Here is a 10684-nt window from a genome sequence, read left to right on the forward strand (position 1 = left end):
TTAAAGATGGTTAGACAGAGGCAATATGAAGACACACTCAGCAGCTTCCTGAGAAAAACAAATTTTGTAATCGCTCTTGAAATGGCCTTAAAACAGGCAGCAGTAAATCTGAAAGAAGTACTTTTAAATCTCACTTCCACCAGGATCAATGCTCCTGCCAAGCAAATATGTCTGCTTTATACAAGTGTATTTTATGTTGTGGGCAATTCAAGCGGAAATAATGGGAATTTGGATGGGATTTTCCTGTTTCTGTGGCTGAGCGTATTGGATCGCTGGGACAAGTGCACAAAGGAAAATTGGGTGGGGAAAATCGCTTGCAATATGGGAGCCTGCCTGATTTTTCCATCCAAAATGGACAGGAAATCAGGCAGGCTACGTGTGCTATAAAAGGTTATCCAACACACCCATGTGCAGGAACAAGAAAATCTGCCCTATAATGTCTTCCTGTCATTTCTGCGACATTAAATTACATATGCATGAAAGGGGGTGGGTGCTGCTTTGGCTGTAAAATGGGGTGGAGACCCAGCAGAACCTGCTGCTGTCTGAAAATGGAATTTTTATACTGAAAAATATGAGGAAATTCTGGGCCATGGTGGTCAGCCAATCTGAATTGAGCATTTTGGCATGTCCAAACACTGTATTGATTATAGCTGGTGATTGATTACTCCTGGTCTATGTGGCTCAGTTATATTGTGGGTTGTGAATTAATCAACTGAGCTATTGGGGAGGGAGCTTGCTCTTTTTATTGAAATTTGACTCAGAGGAGAGGCAGCCGTGTGTAACCTGGTCATGTGGCACACAGCTCATGATGGTTGAAAGAAGTCTACTGTAAAACTATTCTCACAATACTTTAGAGAGTTTGTATAAATTATTTATACCCACATTCAACCTGTCATATGACATTTCAGTCTGCTTATAATATACCAATATTACATTACTGACATACTTAATTATCATAAGAACATAAGAAGGCATGGAATAAGGAAGACCATTCAGTTCATCAAGCCCACTCCTTTCACAGGCCACATACAATTGACTCTACTTACTTCATCTCATGAGGAAAGGTTCTGCAAAGGCTGCTGTTGCCTTGACAGAATCTAATTTTGTATCCTACATGACTGATCTCTGTCATTTCCAAGACCTCAGCAACTGAAGAACTATTAAAGAATCATGGGCTTTTACAACACAGAAGGAGGCCATTTGGCCCATCATATTTGTACCAGCTCTCTGTAGGAGCTACCCATTTAGTTCCATTCCCTTAATCTTCTCATTTTTTTTTCTTTTTCAAATATTTATCCTCTTCACTTTTAAAAGCTATTATGGATTCTGCTTCCACCACTGTTTCAGGTAGGTTATTCCATGTCTTGACAATCCTCTGCATAAATGATCTTGATCTTAAATATACGCCCTCTAGTTATTGACTCATTAACCAGTGGAAATAGTTTTCCCCCTATTTACCTTATTTAAACCTCCATAATTGTAAACACCTCTATTAGATCTCCTCCTAACCTCCTTTGTGCTGATGAAAAAATCTCCAGTTTCTCTAGTCTGTCATCACTAGTATAATTTTAATGAATCTCTTCAGCACCCTTTCCATGGCCTGGACATCTTTCCTGAGGTATGGCACCCAAAATAGGGCAGAATATTCTAACTGCAGCCTAATCAATGGTTTGTATAGGTTTAGCAATACCTCTTTATTTTTGTACTCTGTGCCACTATTTATAAAATCTAGGATCCCACATACTTTTTTACAACTTGTCCTCTTACTTTTGAAGATTTGTGCACCTGAACCCCCTAAGTCTCTTTGCTCCTCTGCTCCTTTTAAAATTTTACCATTTAGTATATATTTCCTCTCATTCTTTCTCCCAAAATATGTCAACTCACATTTCTACGTATTAAATTTCATTATGTTTCGCACAGCATTTGATCATCTCAGTCTCTACTTATCTGTATAATTTTCAATCCTGTTCCTAATCAGATATTCCTGCAGTTCTTTTCATAAAGGAGTTAATCAACTCATTAACCCCTTTAGCTGGGAGTTTGCTCTGCGTATCCATGCATAACATATGGAGAATTACTAATTGTTACCTGGGAGATGTAATCCAATTGAAACTTTCAGATAAATGTGATGAGCAAATTTATAACAATCATCTGAATCCCATGATTGGATTGCAGCATTAAATTTGCTCTCTGGTGTCTGTTATAATACATTCCTTGGTTAACCCATTATAATGCACTGAAGTAAATGTTTACCAATTGAATATATGCATGTTATTGGGTTAAAGTATTTGTCCACAACACAAGAACTCATTATCAAAGCAGTATGAAACAAAGCACCTCAATTTGTAGACATATTCCTCTGACATGAATGTCTTTTTTGTTTTGTTTCTAAATCACAGGACTGAAATGAGTTGTACTTAATGAGTAGGCTGTTCTGTTTTGGTGTCTGCTAAGAAACTAAACTATGTTGATTATCAGGCATCTTACATTCCTTCCTGAAGCTGGTTTCCTATTTGTTAAGCAAGGTGATATCATAATCTAAATCTGAAGCATTTTTTGGCCGCACTAAACATCAAGTCATTTGGAGAGGAAGGTGGAATCATTAACAATAGCGTATGACACAATTACAATGGTAATGGCTCCTAAAAGTTTGCTTACAATTGAATTAGCATTTTAAGCAGTGAGAATACAATGTTAACACCAAAGGCTGCACTTACCATTGGTGGTACAAGAGCTGACTGCTAAAATGCATCACATTCTGCTGATGGTCTCTCATCTAAATGGTCTGAAAAGCAAGCTTTGGGAGTCTGTCTATGTTGCTGAGTGCAGCATTGGCTCAGGTCCAGGTAACCTAAAGGATATGAAAAGGAAACTGTCCAAGCAAAAGCCAACCATTTCTTACACTTGATTAACCAATTTGTAGTGTTCAGTGCTAAACTTATCTGTAGAATGTCATTAACTGCAGGAAGTAGTTCATCCATAGGGAAATTAGCAGGGCTCCGAAATCATAAGAAAAAAAAGGAAAAAATCTTAACGAAGCTATCTTTCTCCTGCAGAGAGTTACTGTATTGTTATAATAATTTCTTGGCAAGTGGGTGCGGTATAGGCCAATTTGAATAATCCTTTATCTGTTGGAGTTAATAAGGAACTTTTAAGGTGATTACTGGGGGATGAACAACAATCCAACGCAATCCAGATCTGGATTGCTTATTCAGGCCAGATTTAGGTTCAGGTTTTCTGTGAAATTTATTATTTTACAAAAACTTCAAGGCAAGAAGCAAACAATGTTATAGCTGTACCATGTTTCCCTGTGTATTCTTGACCCTGCAATTTTAGTGCTTTTGGACCAGCGTCAAGTTCAAGGGATTGAGCTTGGGGCTGAGGTTAGTTGGATCAAGTGTTTGCTGTTGCCGAACACCCTCAGTCAAGAAATATATGTCTGCAGCTGGGTTGATATTCTCTCTAAATCTGTTGTAAGAAAATGTATTGGGCTGAATTCCCTCATTCCCTCTGGATATTCTGCCAGACTCCCACCATAACTCCGACAGGACAGCTTGGAAAATGGGGAGTGGCCTGGACTCCTAAAGATGGTGGACATCTTTTAGAAAAAAAAGTAGGAATAAGCCCCCTGAAACAGGGGATCAAGGTGGGGACTGCATGGGATTTCTGGAGGGAGCCTGCCTCCCCCCCTCCCCTGATGGTACCCACGTACCAGAGTTTCTGGCAGCCTGGAGCAGCCAGGCACCTGAGTTGTGCCCATAGTGGTACAGGCGCCCACTGGCCCCATTCAAATGAGGTGCCTTCCCACTGACTCCACATATTCTGAAGGTCATTGGTGGACCCATTCCTGGATTGCTGCCAGGATTGTGGCCCAGGCATTTTCAGGCTCTTTGGCCCTGATACTACCAGGGAGGCGGGTTGGCAGCGGGGGGTCGACTGGGCGCGTGGGTAACCCGCCCAGTAAAATTGGCGGGTTCCCCACGCGATCGCAGGTAAATTGAAGCCACTTACCTTGGCTTCCGGGTTTCCCGTTGGAAACCTGCGCAGTGGGCGGACTGCGCACCCGCACCACAGGCTGTCAGCTGGAGGAGCCCTATTTAAAGGGTCAGTCCTCCAATGCTGCTTCTGCAGCAAACAGCCAAAATTACAGCATGGAGCAGCCCAGGGGAAAGGCTGCTCCCAGGTTTAATGATGCCTCACTCCAGGTCTTACTGGATGGGGTGAGGAGGAGGAGAAAGATCTTCTACCCGGCGGACGGGAGGAAGTGGCCTGCTCCTGCCACCAAGAAGGCCTGGCTCGAGGTGGCAGAGGAGGTCAGCAGCACCAGCAACATATCACGCACCTGGACACAGTGCAGGAAGCGCTTCAATGATCTAACTAGGTCAGCCAAAGTGAGCACACTTACTCATACACTCTCCTACACTCCGTCTTCCACATCACCGCCCCCATCCCACAACTCCTTCTACACTGCCAACACTACTCTATCACATCACTCCTCACACCCACTCAAAGCTCATCCTCAATTTACCTGCACTTCCTCACCTCCCCAGTATTCATCCCACCACTGCCACTCAACCCAATCCTCATACAATCTCATGGCTCTGTCTCATACTCACCCTCTGATGCATCTCTTTCACGGTCACCCTCAACCAACCTGCCACTACCTCTGCTGCAGCCACAGGGGATGCATCACATATGAGTAGTAGGAAGCGTGAGGCAAAGGTTTCATGAGCACAAAGGGGATGCACAAGGGTGTTTGATGGTTTGTCATGTTTTTTATTTATATTTGATTTTGGTTGAACTCACATTAAATATTATATTGTCACCACTACTGCCATGTCTTGGCCATTCTTGACTGGCTTGTGCAATAAGTCCCTTTCATGAGGTTCTCCATGAACTCCCACACTTGATGCCACCCATTGGGTCACCCTACAGTGTAGTTGCACGATTATTTTGTGCAGATGCCTGTGGCGCAGCATTATGTGTTGTGGAGCTCCACGTGGCGGAGGTGGACGGTGTGCCTGGCGAGACTGGTGATGTTGCTCGTCCTCGGATGAAGTGTTGGATGCAGCTACGACACCCCCCATCTTGACGGTGTGAGTTTGAGGGGGTCCGCAAAGTAGGTAAATGTGTTTGCACAGCAGAGTTTAGGGTATAAATTAATAATTTTGAATGGAAAGACAAATTTGTTGCAGCCAAAACTGTGTCTGAAGTGACAGAGTGCCCTGCTGCAATAAATGGGGTATTCCCCCCAACTGTCAAAAAATCCTTTGCCTCTCCCACTGGTTGCTGACTGAAACACGTCTGCTCCAACAGGGAGTGTTTCCCACAGCACAGGAGACACGCTGAGGATCCATGAAAATTGCACCCCTGCCAAAATCTCCTGTCAGTGAGGTCTGTCAAGGACCTCAAATAGGTAAGTAAGTATTTAAATTGTCATCCTGCCAGCTTTAATTGCTGGTGGGAATCCCGCATGCGGAAGCTGCGCGCACACCCGAATGCATCACTGGGGAATCCGGAAGTGGGCGGGTTGGAGCTGGGCTCCGGACACGCTCCGGGATTCCCCGATTTTACGAGCCCCCGCCCCCAACGCACCCGCTCGGCCATCCTAAAATCGATCCCTTTATCTTTTGGGTAAAAAGCACCAATTTTCCTTTAGTGACACTAATACTATTTGTACAGGGGCACATGGAAAATGAATCATGCCAGTTTGACTCTAGAAATTCCATTTTGCTTGTAGCTCTGCCCATGAATATGAACTCTGGTTTGGTGAGATGGAGCAGAGCAAAACTGGAATTACCATCAGCAGCCAATTACCTCAAATCTACTTTTGTTCTAAGGTGCTCTGCCATAAAAATACGTAGGGCCTGCAATTCTGGTGGGGTGGGAAAGCAGAAGTGGGGCAGCCAGAATTTGGGGTGCAAACTAGATCTACTGGGTTTCTGCCCCATGAAAAAGTAGATCCAAATTTACGTCAGGGGAAGCAGGCAACTCTTCGCCCACCACCCTACATCCAAAGATTGCATTGAGGGTGTATCAATGAGGAGTTTCGGACTACGACCCATTATGTTGTGGACCTAGTTAAGGTGCTCAGTTCATTCCTGCGGGGAGAAGACAAATTTAAAAAGTTTAAATACTTGGCCCTTCAAGGGCCTCTTGCTGCACTGAAGCACGGTCTGTCTGTACCACAATTTGGGATGGGGTCAATATCATAGGAACATAGAAACAGGAGTAGGGCATTCAGCCCCTCGTGCCTGCTCCGCCATTTGATAAGATCATGGCTGATCTGTGATCTAACTCCATATACCTGCCTTTGGCCCATATCCCTTAATATCTTTGGTTGCTAAAAAGCTATCTTATCTCAGATTTAAATTTAGCAATTGAGCAAGTATCAATTGCCGTTTGCGGAAGAGAGTTCCAAACTTCTACAACCCTTTGTGTGTAGAAATGTTTTCTAATCTCGCTCCTGAAAGGTCTGGCTCTAATTTTTAGACTGTGCCCCCTACTCCTAAAATGCCCAACCAGCAGAAATAGTTTCTCTCTATCCACCCTATCTGTTCCCCTTAATATCTTATTATCTTCGATCAGATCATCCCTTAACCTTCGAAACTCCAGAGAATACAACCCCAATTTGTGTAATCTCTTCTTGTAACTTAACCCTTGAAGTCCGGGTATCATTCAAGTAAACCTACGCTGCACTCCCTCCAAGGCCAATATGTCCTTCCGAAGGTGCGGTGCCCAGAACTGCTCACAGTACTCCAGGTGCAGTCTAACCAGGGTTTTGTATAGCTGCAGCATAACTTCTGCCCCCTTGTAATCCAGTCCTCCAGATATAAAGGCCAACATTCCATTTGCCTTCTTGATTATTTTCTGCACCTGTTCATGACACTTCAATGATCTATGTACCTGAACTCCTAAGTCCCTTTGGACATCCACTGTTTTTAACTTTTTACCATTTAGAAAGTACCCTGTTCTATCCTTTTTTGATCCAAAGTGGATGACCTCACATTTGTCTACATTGAATTCCATTTGCCACAGTTTTGCCCATTCACCTAATCTATCAATATCGCTTTGTAATTTTATGTTTTCATCTACACTGCTTACAATGCCACCAATCTTTGCGTCATCGGCAAACTTAAATTTAAGACTTTCTATGCCTTCATCTAAGTCGTTAATAAATATTGTGAATAATTGAGGCCCCAAGTCAGATCCCTGCAGGACTCCACTAGTCACATCCTGCCAATGTGAGTACCTTCCCATTATCTCTACTCTCTGTCGCCTTTCGCTCAGCCAACTTCCTAACCAAGTCCGTACTTTTCCCTCGATTCCATGGGCTTCTATCTTAACTAACAGTCTCTTATGTGGGACCTTATCAAATGCCTTCTGGAAGTCCATATAAATTACATCCATTGACATTCCCCTGCCCACTACTTCAGTCACCTCTTCAAAAAATTCAATCAGGTTTGTCAGGCACGACCTACCTTTCACAAATCCATGCTGGCTCTTTCTGATTAACTGAAAATTCTCGAGGTGTTCAGTCACCCTATCCTTAATTATAGACTCCAGCATTTTCCCCACAACAGATGTTAGGCTAACTGGTCTATAATTCCCCGGTTTCCCTCTCTCTCCTTTCTTAAAAAGCGGAGTGACGTGCAATTTTCCAATCCAGAGGGACAGTTCCTGAATCTAGAGAACTTTGAAAGATTATAGTTAGGGCATCTGCAATGTGCTCACCTACTTCCTTTAAAACCCTGGGATGGAAACCATCTGGTCCTGGGGATTTGTCACTCTTTAGTGCTATTATTTTCTTCATTACTGTTGCTTTACTTATGTTAATTTTATCGAGTCCCTGTCCCGATTCAGTATTAGTTTTCTTGGGATTTCCGGCATGCTTTCCTCTTTTTCTGCTGTAAATACTGACACAAAGTGATCGTTCAACATGTCCGCCATTTCCCATTGTCAATGACAATGTCCCCACTTTCAGATTTTAAGGGGCCAACACTGCTCCTGACCACCCTCTTTTTCCTAATGTAACTATAAAAGCTCCTCATATTGGTATTGATATCCCTTGGAAGTTTCTTTTCATACTCTCTTTTTGTAGCTCTTACTATCTGTTTTGCGACCCTTTGTTGATCTTTGTATCTTTCCCATTCGCCAGGATCTGTGCCATTTTTTGCCTTTTTCTATGCCCTTTCCTTCTGTCTTATACTGTCCCTTACCTCTTTAGTTGTCCATGGCTGTTTTTTTTTGGCAAGTAGAGTTCTTGTCTCTCAGGGGTATAAACCGATTCTGTATCACATTAAATGTTTCTTTAAACATTTCCCACTGATCATCAGTCGTTTTACCCATTAACAGATTTGCCCAGTTTACTGTGGACAGTCTCTGTCTCATCCCATTGAAGTCGGCCTTACCCAAGTCTAGAATCTTAGCAGCTGATTCACATTTTTCCCTTTCAAACACTACATTGAACTCGATCATGTTATGATCACTATTGATTAGATGTTCACGCACAGTTAAGCCGTTAACTAGATCTGGTTCATTACTCATTACTAAATCTAGTATGGCTTGCCCCCTTGTTGCCTCTAGGTCATACTGCTGTAGAAAACTATCCCAGACACACTCAAGAATTTCACTGCCTTTCTGACAGTTGCTAGTCTGCTTTTCCCAATCTATGCGAAGGTTAAAGTCTCCCATTAAGACCACTATGCCTTTCTTACACGCTTGTCTAATCTCTGCATTTATACAATCTAGCACTTCAGAGCTGCTTACCTCTCGTTATATCCTCCTTTATCATTGAAGTGATTTCATCTCTAATCATTAAGGCTATTCCTCCCCCTCTTCCATTTTCCCTATCTCTCCTGTAGACCTTATAACCTGGTATAATTAGTTCCCAATCCTGACCATCCTGCAGCCATGTCTCAGTAATAGCTATCATGTCATACCCTCCAATTTGAATTTGAACCTGTAGTTCATTTAATTTATTCCTTATACTCCGTGCATTTGTATATAGAACTCTTAGTTGGGCCACACACCCTAGCCTGACCTTCAGCTTTGATGCTGGGTTAATCGCCTTATGCCTTCTAGTTTTTATTTTATCTGTCGTGCCTAAAGTACACTTTCTTTCCGCTGCTCTACGCTTTTCCCTTTCACTTGTTCTTGAACAACTATTTGTACTATTTGTGTTGTAAATTTCCCTGGGTCTTCCCCTCTCTGGCTGCTCTCAACTTTACTCCCTTATGATTCCCCGCTCAGGTTCCCATCCCCCTGCCACTCTAGTTTAAATCTTCCCCAACAGCACTAGCAAACACCCCCGCGAGGACATTGGTCCCAGTCCTGCTCGGGTATAACCCGTCCTGCTTGTACAGGTCCCACCTTCCCCAGAACCGGTCCCAATGTCCCAGGAATCTAAATCCCTCCCTCCTTTACCATCCCTGCAGCCACGCATTCATCCGGTCTATTCTCCTGTTCCTATACTCACTAGCACGTGACATCGGTAGTAATCCTGAGATCACTACATTTGAAGTCCTGCTTTTTAATTTATCTCCTAACTCCTTAAATTCACCTTGCAGGACCTCATCCCTTTTTTTATCTATGTTGTTGGTACCAATATGGACCACGACTACTGGCTGTTCACCCTCCCCCTCCAGAATGCCCTGCAGGGAGGCAACATACCATCCTGGAGTCACGTTTGCGGCCGCAGAAACGCCTATCTGTTCCCCTTACAATTGAATCCCCTATCACTATAGCCCTGCCACTGTTCTTCCTCCCCTCCTGTGCAGCAGAGCCACCCGTGGTGCCACGAACTTGGCTCTTGCTGCTTTCCCCTGATAAGCCATCTCCCCCAACAGTATCCAAAGCAGAATATCTGTTTGAGAGGGAGATGGCCCCAGGGGACCCCTGCTCTACCTGCCTAGTCCTTTTACTCTGCCTGGCGGTCACCCATTTCCTCTCTGCCTGCGTAATCTTTACCTGCGGTGTGACCACCTCACTGAACGTGCTATCCACGATAGTCTCAGCATCGCGGATGCTCCAAAGTGAATCCACCCGCAGCTCCAGCTCCGAAATGCGGTTAGCCAGTAGCTGCAGCTGGACACACTTCCTGCACACATGGTCGCCAGGGACACTGGTAGTGTCCATGACTTCTCACATAGTGCAGGAGGAGCATATCACGGGTGCGAGTTGTGCTGCCATGACTTGCCCTCGACTCTCAGACTCTCCTCCCGCTCTAGGTCTCTCCTTTTATACTGTGCTCACCTCTCGGACTCTCCTGCCTCACCTGTGATGTTGCACAGTAGTTTTCTCTTGTTGCAGGTCTGCTGCTGCTTTTATGCCCCACTCTCAGTCTTCTACGCTCAGGTCCACTGCCGCTCTGTGGAAAAAGTTAGGAAAAGCAAGGCAAAGCAGCACCTCCTTCCCCCAACTCCCACACTTACCAAACTCTCAGCAGATCACTCTGTCCTGCCGCACTCAGTGCTGTCGCACTGATGGGTCCCTGTATTTCTGCAGTTTGTGACTCAGATGAGTCAGGCCTGCCCCACCTTCAGGTACCAGTTTAATCTAGCTCACCAATTAACTTACTACAGCAGCTCTCTCTGCTGAAGCCTGACAGAAACTTAAAAAATTAAACTTTAAAATTGAACTTAAACAGTTGATAGCAATTGAACTTAAACAGTTGAAAGCAATA

The 10684-nt window shown here is 44.0% G+C and overlaps 1 long non-coding RNA gene across 1 annotated transcript in view; it reads right to left on the reverse strand.

Annotated features, from left to right (window-relative positions):
* The window catches only part of LOC137327548 (uncharacterized), a 91026-nt gene extending 80683 nt beyond the window's left edge, over positions 1 to 10343 (reverse strand). Inside the window, exon 1 of the long non-coding RNA XR_010964496.1 lies at positions 10277 to 10343. This is a non-coding gene — a long non-coding RNA (uncharacterized lncRNA). The remainder of the gene's footprint in view (positions 1 to 10276) is intronic.
* Positions 10344 to 10684: the final 341 nt, after the last annotated feature.

The sequence above is a fragment of the Heptranchias perlo genome, chromosome 1, assembly GCF_035084215.1.
Source record: "Heptranchias perlo isolate sHepPer1 chromosome 1, sHepPer1.hap1, whole genome shotgun sequence".
In the NCBI taxonomy this organism is placed as follows: Eukaryota; Metazoa; Chordata; class Chondrichthyes; order Hexanchiformes; family Hexanchidae; genus Heptranchias; species Heptranchias perlo.